This window comes from Eurosta solidaginis, chromosome 1 (assembly GCF_040869045.1).
Source record: "Eurosta solidaginis isolate ZX-2024a chromosome 1, ASM4086904v1, whole genome shotgun sequence".
Lineage (NCBI taxonomy): Eukaryota > Metazoa > Arthropoda > Insecta > Diptera > Tephritidae > Eurosta > Eurosta solidaginis.
This window is the reverse complement of record NC_090319.1, coordinates 3,217,470-3,239,777: the sequence shown is the minus strand read 5'-3', so window position 1 is coordinate 3,239,777 and position 22,308 is coordinate 3,217,470. Positions and strand designations below refer to the sequence as shown.

General features: G+C 36.0%; 1 protein-coding gene across 1 annotated transcript in view; it reads right to left on the bottom strand.

Moving 5' to 3' along the window:
• Dh44 (diuretic hormone 44) overlaps positions 1-20,767 on the bottom strand; it is a 45,425-nt gene extending 24,658 nt beyond the window's left edge. Inside the window, exon 1 of the mRNA XM_067763839.1 lies at positions 20,104-20,767. The gene's annotated coding sequence lies outside the window, so the exon portion shown is untranslated. The remainder of the gene's footprint in view (positions 1-20,103) is intronic.
• Between the last annotated feature and the right edge of the window lie 1,541 nt (positions 20,768-22,308).

Below are 22,308 nucleotides of genomic sequence, written 5' to 3'. Positions count from 1 at the left end.
ACGTTGTATGACAAGCCGTTTTCATGGCATGACCAAGTCTGTGGTTAAATTTGAACTTGTGAAAACCAAGCAAATCTTTGCGCCACGCGCTGTATCGCCCTACCATTTTAATAATATTTGGAAGTTCAAATCGATAGGCCATATTAACTGTATTAAATCATGTAATTTAATAAAGTTGTCGTACAAAAAATTCCAATATGACAAAAAAAATTGGGCATTTTGTATCATTCAGCGGATTTTCTATTTCTAATGAATTTCACTTTTTCGCCATTTATCAATAAATTATTTGCGGCTTATTTGGTTTGTTGAATTTAAACACAAAGTTCAAGCATTTATGCAACAATCACATTAAGGTGGAGCAATGGTACAGGCATAGATCCTCGTTCTGTGAAAGCCTAAAATTGATAAAATTGTACGATAATCACGCCCTCTTTTTATACAAGTATATATGTAAAACAGAGAAACCTGCCTATTCAGTAAATATTGAACCTACATTTAAAGAATTTCATTTCTGAATTGAAAAAAAGCGCCTTATTAGGGAAGAGTTGAGATAGTTTAGAAAAGGACCCACGCACACTTTTGATAAAAGAAACCTAAGCAAAATTATTGGCTATCAATTGAAACCGATCCAATTTGTCAACACAAAACTCGGCAAACAGACAATGATTTTCACAGAGAACTTGCCTGAGAAAAATGGACAATTGCGCATCAGAACACGTTCGCGTTTATATAAAATATTTTAGAGGCTTATAGAAGAAAAAAAAGGATAACAACAAAATTAGAAAGTAATCGATTTCAATTCGGAACATGTTGAAAAACACTGAATAGTTTCAAAAATGTATGATAAATACTATTTTTTTTGACAAAATCTTTAATCACACTAGTTGCGAACTAGTGCAGAAAAATTCCATTAGGAGACGGTACGAGTTCTTATTCTATTCCTTTGCAGCGCTTTCAACGTTTAACATTGTGATGTCCTATAAAATGGGAATTGACTCTTTTGCAGACCTTTTGAACGCGTTCTTAATTGTTTCAGTGAAGGTGATTCTGAAACAAATAGCTCAGACTTCAGCTCTTATGGTTCAAGTGTGGCTACCAACTGACCCGCTCTGCATCCGACAAGCATCAGCTCAGAGGTAAACTTAAAGTACGAAAATGTCCCTATGCTTGATTGCCTGCCGTTTTTTCTTTAGGGCATTCACAAGAAATTGCAAAATTTGTGTCTCACGTAAAAACCCTATTAGCCATTAAAATGCCTGCATTATTCAAGATTTATTCAGTGTATTTTACATTTATTTACTGGGACCTAATTCTTAATGTAAAACGTAATTTTTTGTCAAGGTTCTCAATCTAAATGGTATTTTTTAAAACTTCTAAAGAATTTAGAAAAATACAGTGAAATTTTTGCACGAATATTTGAGGGATAAAAGGGTAACATGGTGCAATAAAAAAAAAAGTTCACCCACCTTAATGTACATATATATTTACAAATGTACTGACATATTCATCATATTGACATAAAGTAATTTGTTTACAGTAATTAATGTATTTAAATTTCGCGCTATTTAACCAATTGCCGTTTAATTGTGGTGAATATTTTCTACTTAAATTGATATGAAACTTTGATTGTCAATTGTCATTTTAATCTTATGTCAATTCAGAACGGCATCTGCTAAGGAAGGCGATAAGATTTTCAACCAAGGAATACATACAAAGGCAAGAACACGTCGCACGTTTTATTGTAAACAGACACAAATCAAAAATTTCATATTTAGAGATTTTAAGATACCTTAAAATAGCCGCGTAATGAGATTATGATCATATACTTATATAGCATACTTGAAAGGACAAAATTGACCACCATAAATATGTCTGAATAAAAATTTTTTAGTGAAAAAGTATGAAAAAATTTAACTTTTTTTCGTTTTTCCAAAAATATAAACCTTGGATTACTTCGTTTACAACGGCGACGTAACACTGCACGTGTAAAAATCTACAAACAGTAGGGTGGAATGTTAATTAAGCGTATGGAACCAAATATAAGATTTTTTTTTGCCAAATCTTTCTATCGTTTTGAATCGTGCAATTAAACATTTTTCGATTAAAGACCAACATCCACACTTTGCGTAGAAAACTGATCACAGATCAAATATATTTAAGAATTAGAATGTTAAACATTTAAGTGCATTACTTTGACTTATGAACATATTGTGGCGAATGTTGACATCACTAGGCTGTTAGTAAATAATCACGCAACAACAAAAACATGAAGCAGCCACTCTCATATTCATGTCCACGTTAAAGCTAGCAACACTTATGTAGAAGGCGATGAAGAGATATTTCATACACACACATATGTAGTCATCATGTACATATACATATAAGTAAACTTTCTCATAAACTTCAATTTCATAGTGCGTAACATAAAACACGAAATGGGAGAGCGTAAAGAATTCGTGAATCGTGGGGTCAATTTGGGATTATTTCCAACTGCAAAGTGAATGTGGTGCACTCGATAAAAATACGTAAAAATAGTATTTGTTGTAGAACATTTGGATTACAGTGTACTCACCTAAGACAGGTAAGACTGCTTACCTTATAATAACCATTTTGATGGCATCTGTCAAATAAATACTGATAAACTCTAAGTTGGTAAGAGCTTTCGCGTTTTTGGTATCCTTTCACAATGTGCAGTGTTTAATAAATTTCTATAAGGAATGCAATTTTAATAAGATTACAAAGCAAAAAAAATATAAAGAGTAAAAAGCGATAAAGAGAAAATGATAAGAAATCAGAATAACATAATTTACAAACGTTAAAAATGTGAAGCCAATGTAACCTACAGTCAGTCGCACAAGTTCTTAATTAGCGCACAGCTATCACCTTAAAATACGGTACTAGCTCTAATTTTGTCCTGTCGCAGTGCTTTCAGCTGACACTTCTAATATTGAGATTGGCTGTCTCCGATTTGTTCTGCAGGGCAACATTCAAAACAATGGTGGCTTAATGGTAAGTCCAAGGTGGAATATTTGCAAATTCAGTAGCTAAAATTAAAAAAGCTCCATTAAATCTACAATTATTGGAAACACGACAAAGTTATTTTTTAAAACCGTAAAATGTATGAATTTAACGCATCATGTCAGGTTTTACTCTGAGATAAAAAAAAAATAGCTTGCCGTTCTGCAAGCTCACTAGTGAATCAAACATTACGAATAGTACAGTAATGTACCGAGGCCAGCTCATGGTTATATCAAGCCCTAACAACAGCTTTAGTGTAACCAACAAAAATTACGTTTATAAGGAAAGATTTCCAAAAGGCGAAATTCTATAAAAATAATCTGGAATTAACTCCCAATCCGAAGCAGTTAGAAATATTTTAATGTTAGTATGGAGCGCTTAGTTTCTAGTAAAAATCATATAAGGACTACATTCTTATAGGGAAGTACCTCAACAAATCGAAGTGCTTGTTATTAAGTTCAGCAAATAAAAAATAACAGCAAAACCGGAATTCGAAAAAGGGAGGGACAGACTAAATAAATATACCCTAAATATTAAAAAAAATCGAAAATGGTACCATCGCTATATGCCAGTAAATGTTTCTCTCTTTCTTTTCAGTTTCTCTTAGAAAAAATTAATAATAATTGAATATTCAATTATTATAAGCCGGTGTTAAGCTCATGAATTCTTAAAATAATAAGTATTAAAAAAAAAATGCTTATTTTAGCCGGGCGCCTTAGTAGCTAGTTCTATATATAAATTTTGTTTACTTTAGCTTTGAGCTAACAAAATAATTAAATATATCTGCTTATCCACCATTTAAGCCTGTATGATAAATATTTTAACAGTGAAGATTATTGTTTCATTTATATTTTCGTCATATTGTTCTATAATATATAAAAATTGTATTTGCCCGTCATATATATAAGATATGTGCTCAGATTCTATGAAGTCTTAATAACAGCTTGCAGACTCTATTTTTCATATGTAAAGCTTCCTCGACAGAAGTAATTTGGGTTTTAAAAAGCATAGTCATGCGTATAATCATGCATACAAATGAATGATTGAATGGATGTATCTCTGTATGTAGTCTAAAACGTGCCAGAAAATATCTTTGTTGACTTTATTGAATGATTATCATAGCTGTTTTCCTACCATTTCTGAGCTAAGGTGTAAGTGAAAGAGTGTTTGTGATTTGTCAGTGTGAAGTGCACCTTTGGCTAGAAAATAAGAGTTTTTTTTTTTGTTTTTACATGATATGGAATAAAAAGCCTTTCTTAGTTATTATTTACAGCACTTATATTGGATGGATGCTCGTTATAACAAGAACTGAATTACGGTGATAAGTAAGAAGCAAAAAGGAATAGCAACAAAAACGGAAATACTTGAAAGGTGCACCGGGGCATTCATATGCTTGAGTGGATAGAGGCATCTGCCTATAAAGTATGCATTTTGGAGATTTCGAGTTTAAAACTCAGCTCCCGAAAAACTAGCTGATGAAAATTGCATTTCAGAAACAGAATTGTGTAAGCTATATGAGTCTGTCTCCTTAATAAAAAACACAAAAGCAAAAAACAAAAAAAAAAAAAAAAAAAAAAGAACAAGTGACTATTTCGCACACCTTGATCAAAACAGCGATCAACTTAAACAATCTCGATGTTCAGAAAACGCAAAAATCTGTCTGTCACGCTTACGTGGGTCACGATACTCTTCTTGTTTGTTTCGACAGGGACGGTCGGTACCTATATTTTTTATGCCGACTCTAAGCGGTATCTGACAGGCTTATGAGTTTTTGCTGAGAAGCTTTTCACGGCAGAAATATGCACACTAGAAGTGTTTACGAAAAATCTCCCCAGTGGCGACCCCGATTAAAAAAATGGAACACACGACCTTCGGTGTTCTGGGCGAGCACACTTTTTCCTATCCACAGCAGTTACACTTCACGTGTTTACGAGCTGATGAATTTCACCTTGTTTGTCAGCTTTTTCATTTTCATTGTTAACAAAAGTGGGTAAATTTAAAACTGCCTTATTTCCATGTAAGCCTGTGATTTTTTTTTAAACGAAATGGTCGTTCAAAACTTACTTCATTGTAGGCTAGTCGAATTCGGGTTGAAACACAAAACTAAAATTTATTTCGAATAAATATACGAGTTGGACAAAAACAGACAAGCTCGATGAATTTTGGGCAATTAAAACCATTTTAATTGGTCAAGAACCAAGAATGGTAGGTACACGTACACAACTATCACTGGAGGCACTTTTTTAGCCCTAAATCACTATTTTTTATCATAAAAACATATTCTTGCGTTGATGTACTTTTCGCTTAACGAGCTAATATGAATAGCTCCGCAAAATTTTAGTTAATAAACTACGATATTTTCTGCCTAGTTTAGTAATTAACTGCCGGGTATTTACATTTACCTTTGAAATATGAGTATAATATATTAGGACTAAAACCCTCAAATTCGATTCCACCTACCTTATGCTTAAGTATTTATTGATGGTGTTTTCGGCAGAGACAAAATCAGTTTTTGTGATTATCGTTTAAATATTGATATTAAAGCTTATAAGGCAGCTCACAATTTAAGATGAATTTAGAGCGAGTTGTCAGGCATTCATATTTGGTTAATTGTGAGGTTTAATAGTGGGCTTGAGTTTCGACTAAATTGTTTTCTATAAGTACCATTCCCGGTAGCATGGACAAAGATGGTCACGACAAGACGAATGAGATCGGAAAGAAGATGGTAACGCCTGCAACATATTGAGTAGGAGGCCCTTAACAAAGTTAATGTTACCACTATAAAGAGGCGACTGTAAGTTCATTTTGGGCGAATTTATAAGGAACTGCCTTCTGGCAGAACAATTGACTTCATCACTCTAACTGAGGTGCTTAGAGTCCGGTCAGTTCAACCTTTCCTGCCTTATATTGAGTTGTGTCTATTTTCCATTTCGGAGTAGATACGGTGGCTGCCGTGGTGTGAGGGTAGCGTGCTCCGCCTACGACACCGAGGGAGCTGGGTTCAACTCTCGGGCAAAGCAACAAAACTTAGATACAAGTTTGTCCAATTAAAAAAAGTTTTTCTGGACGGGATCGCCCCTCGGAAAAGATTTGTCAAACACTCCGAATGTATTAATATAAGGAAAGCTTCCAAAGAAAAGCTTGCAGATGCCGTTCGGAGTCGTCATAAAATATGAAGGGCCCATCCCGCCAAATTGTATGTAGTATTAACAGGATCACGATGGAAATTGGAAGAGAAGCTCGGCTTCAATCTCCGCGGAGGGAAATAGCGCCAAGTATTTATTGATTTAGATCAACTATATGCATGTTTGTATGCAGAGTTGTAAATAACTCACGAATGTTCAATTGTTAGCAATTTTTGCAAATGTAATAAAATATGTTGCTATAAACTATAGAACTATTGGCAGAAATATTTGCTTCATTTTAACAAAAGTACTTTTTAGATTTTCTTTTTTTTTATACTCAGCTGAGCAGAGCACACAGAGTATATTAACTTTGTTCGCATAAGGGTAATCCGTAACAGCATAAACTAATCGAGATAGATATAGACTTCTATATATCAAAATGATCTGGGTGAAAAAAAATTCATTTATCCATGTCAGTCCGTCCGTCCGTCCGTCCGTAAACACGATAACTTGAGTAAATTTTGAGGTATCTTGATGAAATTTGGTATGTAGGTTCCTGCGCGCTCATCTCAGATCGCTGTTTAAAATGAACGAAATCGGACTACAACCACGCCCACTTTTTCGATATCGAAAATTTTGAAAAACCGAAAAAGTGCGATAATTCATTACCAAAGACGGATAAAGCGATGAAACTTGGTAGATGCGTTGAACTTATAACGCAAAATAGAAAATTAGTAAAATTTTGGACAGTGGGCGTGGCACCGCCCACTTTTAAGAGAAAATAATTTAAAAGTTTTGCAAGCTGTTATTTGGCAGTCGTTGAAGATATCATGACGAAATTTGGCAGGCACGTTACTCCTATTACTATATGTGCGCTAAATAAAAATTAGCAAAATCGGATGACGAACACTCCCACTTTAAAAAAATTTTTTTTTTAAAGTCAAATTTTAACAAAAATTTAATATCTGTACAGTATATACGTAAATTATGTCAACATTCAACTCCAGTAATGATGTGGTGCAAAAAAATACAAAAATAAAAGACAATTTCAAAATGGGCGTGGCTCCGCCCTTTTTAATTTAATTCTTCTAGAATAATTTTAATGCCGTAAGTCGAACAAAATTTTACCAATCCCTGTGAAATTTTGTAGGGGCATAGATTCTATGACGATAACTGTTTTCTGTGAAAAGGGGCGAAATCGGTTGAAGCCACGCCCAGTTTTTATACACAGTCGCCCTTCTGTCCTTCCGCTCGGCCGTTAACACGATAACTTAAGCAAAAATCGATATATCCTTACTAAACTTAGTTCACGTACTTATCTGAACTTACTTTGTCTTGGTATAAAAAATGGCCGAAATCCGACTATGACCACGCCCACTTTCCCGATATCGAAAATTACGAAAAATGAAAAAAATTCCATAATTCTATACCAAATATGAAAAAAGAGATGAAACATGGTACATAATTGGATCGGTTTATTGACGCAAAATATAACTTAAGAAAACACTTTTTAAAATAGATGTGACACTTTCCATATTAAGTAGAATAAAATGAAAAAGTTCTGCAGGGCGAAATCAAAAGCCCTTGGAATCTTGGTCGGAATACTGTTCGTGGTTTTACATATATAAATAAATTAGCGGTACCCGACAGATGATGTTCTGGGTCACCCTGGTCCACATTTTCATCGATATCTCGAAAACGCCTTCACATATACAACTAAGGCCCACTCCCCTTTAAAATCCTAATTAATACCTTTAATTTGATACCCATATCGTACAAACGCATTCCAGTCACCTCTGGTCCACCTTTATGGCGATATCCCGAAAAGGCGTCCACTTATAGAACTATAGCCCACTCCCTTTTAAAATACTCTTTAATACCTTTCATGTGAAACCCATGTCATACAAACACATTACAGGGTTACCGTAGGTTCGTTTTGCTAAATGGTGATTTTCCCTTATTTTGTCTCCAAAGCTCTCAGCTGAGTATGTAATGTTCGGTTACACACGAACTTAGCCTTCCTTACTTGTTTTGCATATTTTTTGTATTCTTACCAGAATGACAAGCAAATGTTAATTGTTTTTATGAAGTTAATGAAATAGTTTAGTAGCAAAAGGAACGAAGTCTTCCCAACTTAGTTAGCGCACTTCCGACAGTCTCTCAATGATTTCATGCACCAGCATCTCCATATTTGCAAATATTTATATGTATTTGTAAATCAGTATGAATGCATATATACAATGTGGTTTCAAATAGCAGATTTTCCCACTTTTTATTAAAAGAAACAAAAAGGAAATAACAAAGTTTTAACCTCTATTTTATATAAATGTCTATATGTCAAGGACATATTTGCGCTGATATTCGATCTATGTGTTTGTATAAAGGTAGTGTTTAAAATTTTAAATCATGTTTAAGGTTCATCCTAAAGTTTTGAGTTTTTCTTGTATTGCCTCGTCACCTGGTTCTAACTGTAGCCCACTGGAAAGTTGCCCTCGAAATTTCCCTAATATGATTTTGATCCTGCCTTGAGATATGTATTGCACTGTTATATTCCTCTGAACCATATTATAAATGACATATTTCTAACTTATAGGGAGGGTACGATCGCAATATGCATAGTATTTCATTTTCAGTGCGCTATAGGCTTAGCTAAAAGTTTCTGGTCTTTATATTATAAGGTAGTGTTTTGCGAAATTATTTTTAAATATTACGATCCACCTAGAGAAGAGGATTTCAGGTTGCAAAATTTAAACGCTATGGAAAATTACTTAAAAGTCTATTGCAAGATTTTCCACATTTTTACTGAAGTTTTCGGAAAGACTTGATAATCACTTAATATAAAGGTAGTAATAATTAAACGACCAGACCTACATTTTAAGAAAAGGAAAAGAATTTAAGGAAGTCAAGATTTGAATTTGCAATATCTGCTAATTTTACAAACCTCAAAATTATTTCAACAAATTTTAGTTTTTTAGTCTACATTGAAGGACAGAACAAAATTGCAATTTCGTCATACTGAAATTACGTGTGAGGCCTTAGATATACTCCATGGCTCCCGAGAATTTGACATCGCTTGACATAGCTCCTCAAACCCTATGATCAACTTCTGCTACCACTCTTGCTCATTTAGCAGGCGAGGCTGTAACGACCCCAAGCTCCTCGCGGAAGTAGGGGTTGAATATCCCATAGTTCTCAACGTGGTCGTATCAAATCGTTCCCGAAATGGTCTACCTAGTACCTTTATGGTGTTTTTTTCAATCAATCTCTGTCATACCCAAATTATGTCTAACATGTGGAGCGTCAAACTCCTTTAGTAGCAACCTGGCACCAGTCCCACCCTCATGAGTGATTTCGTTATGAAAAGGGGTGTAGCGGGAGCAGGTTATATGCTGCTAAAACTTAAATAACAACAAGGCGCCTTTAATTATTTAAGTTTTCATGTGGTTATTTGTTCCAATCTTGTGGACAAATGTAAAAGTTTTCTGAGCTAATCGAACGAAATCCGTGAAGCAAAACATACAACCATACCATACGTTAGTGTTGGGCTCAATTATCCCCAATATCATAAGGATTTCCCGGTATTGAAATCAGTAAACAAAAATTAAAAGTGATTGCCGTTTCGCATACGCAATTAGAGCACAATTCTGCTATGGAATGCAACCCCCTACGTTAGATCCTCGACTATTATTTTCACAGCTTATTTCTTTTTTTCGGTTTGGCAAGTTCAAGTTAAATTTGAAATGCGAAGCAAACGTTAGATCATTATTATCCGGTTACTATACCTAAAGCTACCACAAAGCACCCTGTACTCAAAAAACCTTTAACATTAAGTGTTATCATAAATGTTTGCTAGCAATAGTGAAAGTAAAGTTCCTACATTTGCTTGTGCATTTACTTGTATATATGCTTATATACAAGCGCATATACATATGTATGTATATATATAGGTACAAGTTTAGCAGTCATTATTTGCATCCATACTTAAAGTACCATATTTTGCATGTACTAGGTTGGGTCGATTTGTATGGACGAAAGTTAGCCGATATCGCGCAATCGATTTTTCGATAGGATTTGGGCTCAGGGAAAAAAGTTCCACCACGCATACCCAAAAAAATAATTTTCGAACCTGCGAAATTTAATTTTTTTTACTTTTTTTCGACATTGATTTTTAAGGTTTTTTTTGATGACCTACTAAAAAAATGTCCATTTCATTGTAAAATTTTCATGTATACCCTGTCCGACCCAAAATGCCCGCTAAAAACGTTGTCGATAACAGTTTTTTGAAAAAAAAAAATATTTTGAAATTCTTAGTAAATTTCATTCTTTGAATGCTAATTTGCGCACTCATGAAGTAATCTGTAATTAAAATATGAAAAAAGTCGTTAAAGTGGACTTAGTTCATACCAGGCAGAACCTGGTATACGAGCAAAAGAAGCATACGCTTTAGGAATTTATCATTTAAAAGATCGGGTTTTATAATTTAAAGGGCAATAACTCAGGTATAGAAAAAAATACTTGCAGAACATTTTTAAAGCAAACAACTCTTCTACGAACCTCTTGAAAATTAGTTAAAGTTCAACTTTGTCAAAAACATCAAAAAGTTTCATAATTTAAATGACAAATTGCAACCAATAAAAGCAACTTAGAAAAATAATTCCAGTTTTATTCGTTAGAAATTTGCGATTTTTTTCTAGCTTTACTTACACTCATATTTGAACTAGTAATGACTGACAACTGAGGATTTGCCTGCGAAAAGTGACTTCTTTGAAAACTACATTTATGATATTCGTGTTTGAGACATTTGAAGTGCTATGATTTTGTTGTTATTGCAGTATTAAATAATTTTTAAATATATATTAATATTGTTGTTGTTGTTAAAGCAGTACTTCGCCACATCCAATAGGTACGATTACTCACATAGGTGTTAGAGGCGTTGTTTCCACATTGAAATTGTCATGTGGGAACACATTGCAAGCAGGACATACATTATGCACGTCGTGATTGATCCGGGTAGGTAAGAGTTTTACCTGTTACAGTATTCAGATCGAAGTTGAGCTAGAGTTACGCGCGCATCCCTGGAAGTTGCTTTCGTCTACTGCGAGTTTAGGGTATTTAACTTTGAGAACGGGGTTTGCCGGGCAATTTATGGCATAGAGATCCGACGCACTTTGTACTCTACATTCGGCTGAGCTCTCAGGTGCCGTGTTTCCTCATACTGTTGCAGAGATGACTTCTTAAGTCTCTGAGAGGCGGGGCCTCTTCAAACAGATATTTGTTGGGATGACCAGGTTTCTGGGTATTCAACAGAAACTGTGTGTTCAGCATTTCATTTCTCTCTCTAATGGGGAGTACTCTCGCCTCGCTGTGTAGATGGTGTTCCCACTGAAATTCTGAGATCGGCTGGCCGATTGCTTTGTAAGGGGTAAATGAGCTTTGATAATTGTGTTACGGCTGTAAATTTTAGGTACAATTGCGAAGGCATGCTCGCTGAAATGTAGATGCTGATTAAATGTGTGTAAACAGTGTGTGGGGTAATGCCATATGAAGGACCAAATGCCCATGTTGTAAATAAGGTCGCCGAGGATTTAGTTGATGACATTGTCAGGTTTTGCGATGCAAAGAAACTAAAGAGATTAGGGAGAAAAACATTTATTATATTACATAGCTCATCAATGGGTGGGCCGGGACCTGTTGCCTTTATCGTACAGTCATCGGCGTGGGATACAATAGTAACTGCTCCAGGTGCCGAAGGGGCTTCCCTATATAGAAATAAAACAAAAGCGGGGATAGTACACGACACTCTGGCCCTCCTTGTTTATTTCTTCTGGGTTAAGATGTTACGTTCCTGTTCTACTAGCACTGTTCTGTGGCGGGGTTCTTGATTCGCACCGCAATTTATCTGTATGTTGATGCCGATACCATTAAAAAAATGCTTCCGATGTATTTATTAACAAAATTCGTGTTTCACTATGTTCGAGCTTTGACCCCTTTTTGCCCGTTACTCTTGAGTTGCTATAAAAAAAATTCAACTGCTTATTTATAATGTAAATTGGCCTTATGACCACTTAATTTGGTCACAAGGACAATTTAATTTCGTCACCTTTCTTGACAGCGATTCAAGATCACCACAAAAACGAAAAACTTCCGCAGGATTGGTTAGCCGCTTATTCGGATATGGGCTTCCTATTTTAAAGGGATTCTCAGCTTTTAATCCAATTTCGCATTGAAATGAAACCAGAATTTGAAGAAGTAGCGGCGCGCGATTTTGCATTAACCTTTATTTGAATAAATTATTCTTATTTTAAAGAAATCCAGAGTGGACCAGTATAAAATCTGATTATTCCCTAAAATGCGACCGGGATATAGGAAAAAAAGTATCGCAGACGAGTTTTTTTTCCAAATAATCTATAAAGTTTTGGTTGAATGAGTTCTTCTTAGAGCCTCACTGTGCCAGTTTTTTAACCGATTTTGCAATAGAATGGCAAAATTAAAAAGAATGAGCGCCTATAATTATATTACATTTTAACTAAAACAAATGTTTTTTTTAATTCGACTGAACAAAAATATAACGAAAACAATAAAACGTTACTGTCATTCAAAGAATTGGGACAGGGAAAAGCATACATCTATATGGGGTCCCAGGGCATATGGGAATAGATGGGAATGAAAAACCGGATGAACTAGCTAAAAAGGGCGCATCCCTTGAAGCTTGCTCCCAATTAGACTGGGGCGAGTTTAGGAGAAGGCGAGAGATGCACATAGTTGGGAAAGGCATGGTTCCAAGCGCTGGGCTGCAAAGTGTCGAAGATTATGAGTAGGTCTTACAACCTAAGACTAACAAATTGGCTTATCGAAAAGAACATCGTCAAAAAGAGAGGACGCTAGACCCATTACGGGTATTCTGACTGGACACTGCCTACTGGCGTCACATACCTTTAAATTAGGCTTGGTTAGTGATAGCAGATGTAGGAAGTGCGGGCTGGACGAGGAAACGATCGAGCACGTTTTATGCTAGTGGCATAGATCCTATAAAGCTTCTAGTATTTGCCGAACGGACGAAGTTATTTTATTACATAGATCTTTGTTTTTGATAGGGTTTTCAGTTTGGTCGTTAAAGAAACTTCTGGTAGCACTACGAACTCATTCAGTAGGTCCTCATGGACCGGCCAGTTCTACCTAACTTACTTATAAAACTATTTTTTTTTTGTTTTTTAATATAGTTCCTTTAAATGAATGTAATTTAATGCAACATGAAAATTATCTTAGCCAATACCACTTGCTTTAGCCCCATTGAAAGAGTAAAAACATTTTTCTGCGAAATAAGAGTTTCGATGCTTTCGATTAAATCGAGATAATGCTTCGATATCAAGTTGACTTTTTAGATTCTGTAGAGCGAATTTACCTTCCTTACCAAATATCGCAAATATGCACCATTTAGATATGTATGTATGTACATATTGTCAAATCAAATTGATAAAAGTCAATAACCTTCAATAAAGGTCTAAGTGGCTACCATTAAATTATCAACGCTTATCTAAATATTTCTAAAGGTTCATAACTTTAATCCATTTTATAATTAACAGGAACGTGACTTAATAATATTTCCTTTTTTTTAAATTTAAAATTTATTTTGATGTATTCACATAGCTTGTTAATATATATTTATTAGCTCCGCACTGTTTTCAATGTCAGAGGAATTATATTCATTCTGGAAAAATTCTTTAAGTTCATCAAAAAAAGACTTTAATATGAGTTTATATTATTTTAAAAATATTTAAAAGGAAGCGTTATAAACTACTCGTGAAGTATCTGAGAAATGTGTTGAATACTTTCAGTTAAACAGTGCGTACGAGTAACTTTAATGCATTTTCGAATTGTATTGGCCATTGTTTGTGACCGTTATCAACAAAGGGCAATATTAAATCAATGATAGTTTTCCTTAAAGAACTATATGTTTCATTTACTTTAAGATTAATAAAACCTGTATCGGAGCTGCGGTAAGGGGACATACATAAATAATAAAAACGTATTATACTAACATTCTCCTTTCAAATTTTTTAAATTTTCAATTCCCTTCTGCACCTGGATTTTAAATCGAATATTCAACAAACTGCTTTTACTTCTTTTCACTTGTTTTTAATTACCACTGGTGCACTGGTATGGTACCGAAACTTCCTGAATGAACCAATTAAAAATTATGAAATGCTTAAAAATGAGGTTGCCTTCAAGTTTTATTATTTTGCAATGTCATTTGTATCATATGCTCCCCAATTGTCCACTGGCGCGGGCTAGCTAATTAGCAATATCTTTTTTATAGTGCTGTTCTCTTTAAGAAACATTCACACTAAGGCTGTGTGCGAGTTGACCTAAATTTCTACCTAAATAGAGAAAAAATCTAAATCATTGGAAACTGTCGGTAAGGCAGTGCAAAATAAAAATTTAGAATTGTTATGAACATACTTTTCAACTAAAATTGAAATGTCAAATTTCAAAAACAAAATTATTGATTTTTCAATATTGTATATGCAAATAAATGGCTCTTGTCCATTCAATTTAAGTAATTCGTAGATCATAGAGCGATGATCCCTGCTGCGATTAAGGTCCGATCGATTGTACGTGATGGTGAGCTCAAATTTATTCAAGCTGATGTTGGCGTCACAAGAATTGGATCCTTCTCAAATATGGACCACAATCTGAACATGTTTGGCAACTAAGTGCACTAATTGGCCTAAAGAAGTTATTGCAGGCCCACCAACATCACAGTATTGAATTCGAGATTGTGGAAAAGGTCATTATGCATGTGCTCCGCTATGTCCGGAAAAAAGCCTTATAAAGCGGAGCCACTGCATTTTCTTGTACTGCTATCTTGAGGTAGGTACTAGAGATATACGCCGCCGATTCACGCCGCCGCCGCCGCCACCGCCAATTTGAGACGTTTTTCGCACGCTGCCGCCGAATGTCAAAAATATGGGCGCGGCGGCCGCGGCGGCGGCGTTCGGCGCATTACTATATTTTCAACTCTTTTAAGACTGTCTAGGCCATTCATTGTTCATGTCGAAAATTGGTCCGATATGGTCGAACGGGGTATCAAGGGACGCGCATGTTGTTGTTGTTGTAGCGATAAGGTTGCTCCCCGAAGGCTTTGGGGAGTGTTATCGATGTGATGGTCCTTTGTCGGATACAGATCCGATACGCTCCGGTAACAGCACCATTAAGGTGCTGGCCCGACCATCTCGGGAACGATCTATATGGCCACATTAAACCTTCAGGCCATCCCTCCCTCCCCACCCCCAAGTTCCATGAGAAGCTTTGGGTCGCCAGAGCCTCGTCTGTTAGTGAAACGGGATTCGCCGCTAAGGGACGCGCATCACTGCCAGTTATAAAAATCCAATTGCAAAATTTAATACTTTCTAACCGTTCAAAAGTTATTTGAGAAAACAGGCGATTTCAATGCCAGCTTAACACGGATTTTGTATTTTCGAATTCACCAAGTTATTAAAACAAAACACTTAAAGAAAAGTTATATAATAAATTTAAATGCTCACTTCGCATAACTTTTTTAAGAAATTAATAGAGTACAATGAATTGAAATAAAATGTCCCAAGTCGAACATATTTTCAAATTGTCCTCAAGTTGTTAAAAAAGAAAGTTACGCGAAAAAGGTGCCGAATTTTATATTCCGATTGGATGAAAGAATAAGCGAAATCAATGATGCAAAAATCCTTTAGTAGGCTCCAGTGGTTTAAATTCTCCTTTGAAATGATTCTTAGCTCACACTTAAGTTGCATATATCATCAACACGTATGAGAAGGGTTTGAAAAATGACTTTATTTGCTTAATTATAAAATAGCGTCTGAAATCTTAATTTTGATTTTCACACTTCATCATTCAACACCCAAGTATCCCGGTTTGACAATTCCTAAAGTTGGCGGCCCTATCCCCAAATAGTCCCTGAAGTGAATCACATTGGATATAGGCTATCAAACATGTTTAAATACGACCTACACCTGACGGCTCCAGTTACAAATGTAAATACGTAGGCACATTTTTTAACCAGTTTAGGCTTTGTCCTTCGCAAGGACACTCAAAGCTTTCTCAAGACAGTCGACCAAATTACCGCTTGTTCTACTACCCTAACGTAGGGGATAGTCGAACTTGTCTGAAAACTGATGGCGGTGATCCATAATTAGCTCTTATATCATAAGGCCGGAAACGAAGACTTTTCAGGTCAATGTATCGAACACAAACGTCTGCAAATTTTGGTCTACATTTATAAACTTTTATCCACGGTCCTTGTAAAGTTTAAATTATATAGATGCGCCAAGGATTATACGGTTTTATCCATGAGTTACGTAATGATATCCACTTAGACTGCTTTTGATTTCGAGGGCGGCATCTTTGACCGAATAGTTACTCCCTGACGTGTCAAGATGTTTTTTTTTGTGTAACTCATTCATTCATTCATTCATTTATTAGGCATTTTCCGTATATCTATGTATGTACATATTAAAATAACATCGTAAAAGCAAACAATTTAATCTTATATATATGGGATATATGTACAGGTAGATATAGGAAAAGTTAAGACATTTTTATGCCAATTCAGCATAGTGACAAATGTCAATTATAGCAAATATAAAAAATACAGTGGGGTGAACTGTTAAATAAAGTGATTAAATTATAAATGGTTGTTTAATTTAATTATAGTATATAAAAAGATTCAGCTAAAATTCCAACAAACCCATGGGTAAATGAAAGGAAAAGCAATTAAAATTATGAAGTATTTGTTATTATAGACGGTTTATGTAGCTGGCTGAAGCAAAAGTTCGATTTCATTGTGTGCGGAAGCATAGCGCAACAAAAACATCCCTCAGAATGTCTTCGGAGTTACACCTAGAGCTTCTAGAAAAGTGACGTCGACGAAGTTATGAGTTCGAAGCCGCAGTCCTATAGTTTCTGTGCTGGTATATGGTGTGAGGGTCAGGGTGTGTGGTAGCGACTGGTGATCGGGATTGCTACTGTTCGCACGTCGGGAATTGTAACTCTTAAAAACAGCCGAAAAAACTGAAGGCGCCCTTTGGCATGATCAACAATAAGCCAGCATTGATGCTACTCGCTAAAACTGCGCCACGAGAGTCATAACTATTAGTAGATAATTGATAGCAACCGTAAGTCGCCTTTGTGCGTGACCAGCATGTAGTCATGAATGATTTAAAGAAATCGTGGCGACGTCGGGTATTACAGTTAGCCCAGAACATCTCCTTGGGTGAAACTACGCTAAAAAATTGTGACCATTTTAAGTATTTCTCCCTCTCTCCGCTAGCATAGCTCCCGAAATTTTGTGAACGATCCACGAGATTTTGGACCAAAAACCGCGGATCTTTCCGAAATGGCCGAAACGTCGACTTCGTTAAATACATATAAACAAAACCTTTCTAAATATAATTTTTTTTTATTTTCCCTTTACAAGACTCTCAGATACTAATCCGCAAGTTAATGATATAGTTCCAGATCGTCAAAAATACCATTGACGTCAGCAGTATGTTTCCATATTCATAAGTTGTGGATAATATGATACTCTGAAATCCATCCATTCAATTCAGAGGTTTATGGCGATCACTTTGTCGGCGCGCCGGCCACGCCGCCGCCGCCGATTAAGTAACCGGCGTAAACTTCTAGTAGGTTCTTACCGCGGACCCTAATTGACCTCTGTTCTTTTTAAGCATGAAAACGCGTCAAAATTACCAAATTTCCCGTATTGTTATTATTTTCTTAGCAGAAATACATAAACAAATTAGGTTTTCAAATCAACTCGCACAGTTTTGACAGCTTTTTCCTAAATTGTTGCAGTGCTGGAAAGTTCCAGTGGAATATTAGTTTAGGTACCCAAAATTTAGGAGAACTCGCACCCAGCCTAAATATCTACTAAATTTCAAATATTACTTCTTATTACTTTGGCCAATAATTAAGTTTAAATAATGATAATAGGGACGTGGTGACACAAACACAACATTTTCATTAATCTACCGACATTGGATACAAGCACCCGAAAATTTCTCGTAAGTGTTTACTAACTTGCACGTTAAGGATATTTTTACCAACCTAGAATCTTCAACGGTTCCACTGTGCGCCCCCCAAAATGACGTTACTTGTTTACAAAATATCCAAACTATAAAGAGATCAATATTGCTTGTTGAGAGAAAAGAACCAGCAACGATTTTTTGGACTGGAAAACTACTGCTACGAAAATTTTTTAGACTAAATTTAGCTGTGGTCTTGAATTTAAATAGTCTTTTTATCTTTTATAATCTAGTCCTGTAAGAACGAAAACAGCGACCTTGTAACTGATGTCCAGAAAGTACTTAGATTATGGAGGGAACACTTCTCTGCTCTCTTAAACGGAGACAGCGCTTTACCGCACAGGGATGACGAACACGATCCCGCAATCGATGATGATGGGCTAAATGTCCCCCCCACCCGATTATGACGAAGTCAGAATAGCAATAACAAGATTGAAAAATAACAAGGCCGCGGGCACTGATGGATTGGTTGCGGAGCTATCAAATATGGCGGCGAGGAGTTGGGAAGGCGCATGCATCAGTTTTTTCGCAAAATATGGGCGGACCAGTGCATGCCCGACGATTGGAATCTACGCGCCCAGCCAAAAGAAGGTGAACACTGCAAACTGCACCAACTATCGCGGAATCAGCCTTCTTAATATCACATATAAGGTCCAATCAAGTGTATTCTTCGAAAGATTGAAGCCCACCGTTAATCGTCTGATTGGACCTTATCAGTGCGGATTCAGACCTGGTAAGTCTACCATTCTCTGGGAGTGTTCGAGAGAAAAGTTCTTCGAAAGGTTTATGGACTTCTACGCGTTGGCGATGGCGAGTACTGAAGAAGATTTAACGATGAGCTCTACGAGCTATACGCAGACGAGCGAATTAAAATGCAGCGTTTGCGCTGGCTAGGCCATGTTATGCGAATGAAAGATGACGCTCCTGCCAAGAAAGTGTTTCTATCAGAAGCCGCCTATAGAAGCAGAGGTTGAGGGTGGCCCCCACTCCGTTGGAAAGACCAGGTGGAAAACTATTTAAACTCCTTGGTGTGACCAATTGGCGCCGGTTGGCAGAGAGAAGGAGCGACTGGCGGGCCTTGTTGGACGGCCATAACCGCTTAAACGCTTAAGCGCCAATTAAGTAAGTAATCTAGTAATTTATGCTTTATTATGATAGAAAAAACTTTAAAGAATTAAACATTATAGCTGACAATAAAACTATTTTCTATATATCTTTGAGAGGATGGAAATAGCTAAAAAAAAAATAAATGTAAGGCGCGATAACCTCCGAAAAGATCTAAGGCCGAGCTTCTCTTCCAATTTGCATCGTGCTCCTCTTGATTTTTCCCTACAAATTGGCCGGACGGGACCTACATGTTTTATGCCGACTCCGAACGGCATCTGCAAGGCAGATGAGTTTTCACTGAGAGCTTTTCATGGCAGAAATACAATCGGAGCGCTTGCCAGACACTGCCGAGGGGCGACCCCGCTTAGAAAAATTTTCTTCTAATTGAAAAATCTTATTTCTAAAATTTTGATGTTGCTTTGCCCGGGAGTTGAACCCAGGGCATACGGTGTGATAGGCGGAGCTCGCTACCATCACACCACGGTGGCCGCAATATTGGATGGAAATAGCTATATAATCATTATTTCATATTTTCCGTTCCATCATAAAAAAGCATAAAAATTTAATGACAGATTATTGCGAAATAACCACTTAAACATAAAGACTATATACCGATGTGCCATACGAAAAGTAACAATTCCAAAACTATATATATAGAATATCTTTATAAAAAATTTTGAAAATTCTACTTTTGGTATGGAACGTCGATTTGACCTTGGAAAAGTTGAGCATTATGATTCGAAGTAATATTTAACTTCTTAAATTAAATAAACCTCAATTCGGTACTTGTGTAGAGTTTCAAACAGCAAACTACTTTGTTAATTAGAGCTACGATTTTCACAACCAACTTCTGTCTTATTTGCTCAACGCAACAACACTATGGATTTAACTTGTCAATTAGAATTCTAAAATATTCAAATGCACAAATTCCTTACACAATGCAAATAGCAGTTAGTAAATCTCAGGTAAGCTGCAGCGACTATCAAGAGTAATCGTAAAATTAACAGCGACTGTATTTCTTTTTGTTTTGGCTTTTCAATTTCGTCGCACAACAATTTTTTCTAAACTTAAGTAAGGAAAACCATTAATTTGAATTCCAAAAGCAAATTGCTTTGCAAGTAAATTACACTGTCGTGCTAAATTTTAACCTTTTTTTCACTCATATAGATTATATTTTAAATTTATTTATTCAAATCATTTTAAATTATCCAGTTTTAGCTAAACTTTTTTTTAATTTGGCACGCTTTTCATTCAACTCAAATATTCGCTAGCACTTCTTAAATAAATAAATTTATAATTTCACAAACTTTTTTTTCTCTCTTAAAAACTTAAGCAACACAGAAAACCGTCTTTCGTTACTTTATTGTCCGTTCCGTTGTAATATTTTTTGATGCAAGTAAATTACTGTTGGTTGGTGAGCGACCAAAGCAACAGGCTGACGACGGATGAACAACTCAGGATGAATGTTGAGCTGTTGCTGGTTTTATATTCCCTAAAATCAGTGACAACAATGGTTTTGTTATGATAGCGTGCGAAGTTAGCCGAGTTATACGAAGGAATAATAGCTCGTTTCACCGCGTTTTGCCTGTGCTGTTGCAAGCAATTGTTTAATGCGTGCGAACGTATGTAGGTGCAAGTTATTGTTGTTGCTGGTATTACCGTTGCACAGTAAGTCAGTCGGTTGGTCGATTTGTTGTGCCGCCGCGGTTGTTTATGGTGCTGCTGCTGGTGTACGTGAGCATGCGCACACTCGAGCCATACTTTTCGCTTGACATTCATTGACCAAAATGTTTAGGAGATAAATCGGTGACTGAGGCAAGAGACTGTTGCATGTAACAGCAACACAATACAGAAGGAATTTCAATTTGAAAACTTTGCGCAGGTAATCACTTTGCGTTTGTTTTTTGGTTTTAAAATGTCCTGCTTTGGAGGTAAATGAGAAAAATGCGCTTTGCGGTAAAATAACGGTAATATAGTGCACATAATGTGCTTTTAATATTATTGAAAACATTTTTTTTTTCATGGATCTGCACAAACTTTCCGGCCACCCAACGTTTAAAAGGGGTGCAAAGAGCGATGGAAAGCAATTTAGCTTTTTTGTGGAAGCAATTAAATTGTTGTCACTTAATTATAATTACATCAATGTGTTGATATAGGGATGCGTATTGACACTTTCGATTATGAATCACTAAAGCATTTCAGTAGCACACATACATATGTATGTTGGATATACATTAGGGTGGTTGTTTAATATAAAATGAATTATATTTTTCGTGGATGAAGATTTCACATATAAATTTTGGTATCGATTGAAGAAGGTTAAGGCTTCACGTCCGACATAGAAACGTGACGTGATAGTGAAGTCACGGCCGCCGTAGTGTTGTGGAAGCGTGCTCCGCTTTCCATACTGAAGGCCGTACATTAAAGTCCGGCACAGCAACATTAAATATTTGGGGAAAAGTTTTTTCAATTAGAAACAGGGCTGCAAACCGCCTCGAAAATCGAAGAGATTCGGCTCAGTGGTTCGAACCACTCAGGCAAAACTTGAACTGGTTCGTGAACCGGCTCGTGGCTACCTCTGAACCCCGAACCGGTTCGGTTCAAGTGGTTCAAACGTTTAATACTAAGTTTTGATAGTATACAAAATTTGAAATTCGTCACTTGGGATCTGTGTGCAACCAACCATCGATATGTACCTACTAAGCAGACAAATAAAATACAGTTATTGAGATCAAATCCATCTATGTATTTATTTATAAAACTTATCAAAACGGTTTGTTGATTATTATAAAATGTAAGGAACGGAAATGGTAGAATGCATGACTATACCTATAGAGAGTATCTACAACGCATATATTCTGCACATAAGAAAGTTTTCAATATACCTACATATAAAACATACCTACTAAATTTTTGATGCGAGATTACTACACAAACTAAAAGATATGCATGAAATGTAAATGCCTTCTTTGCTTTTC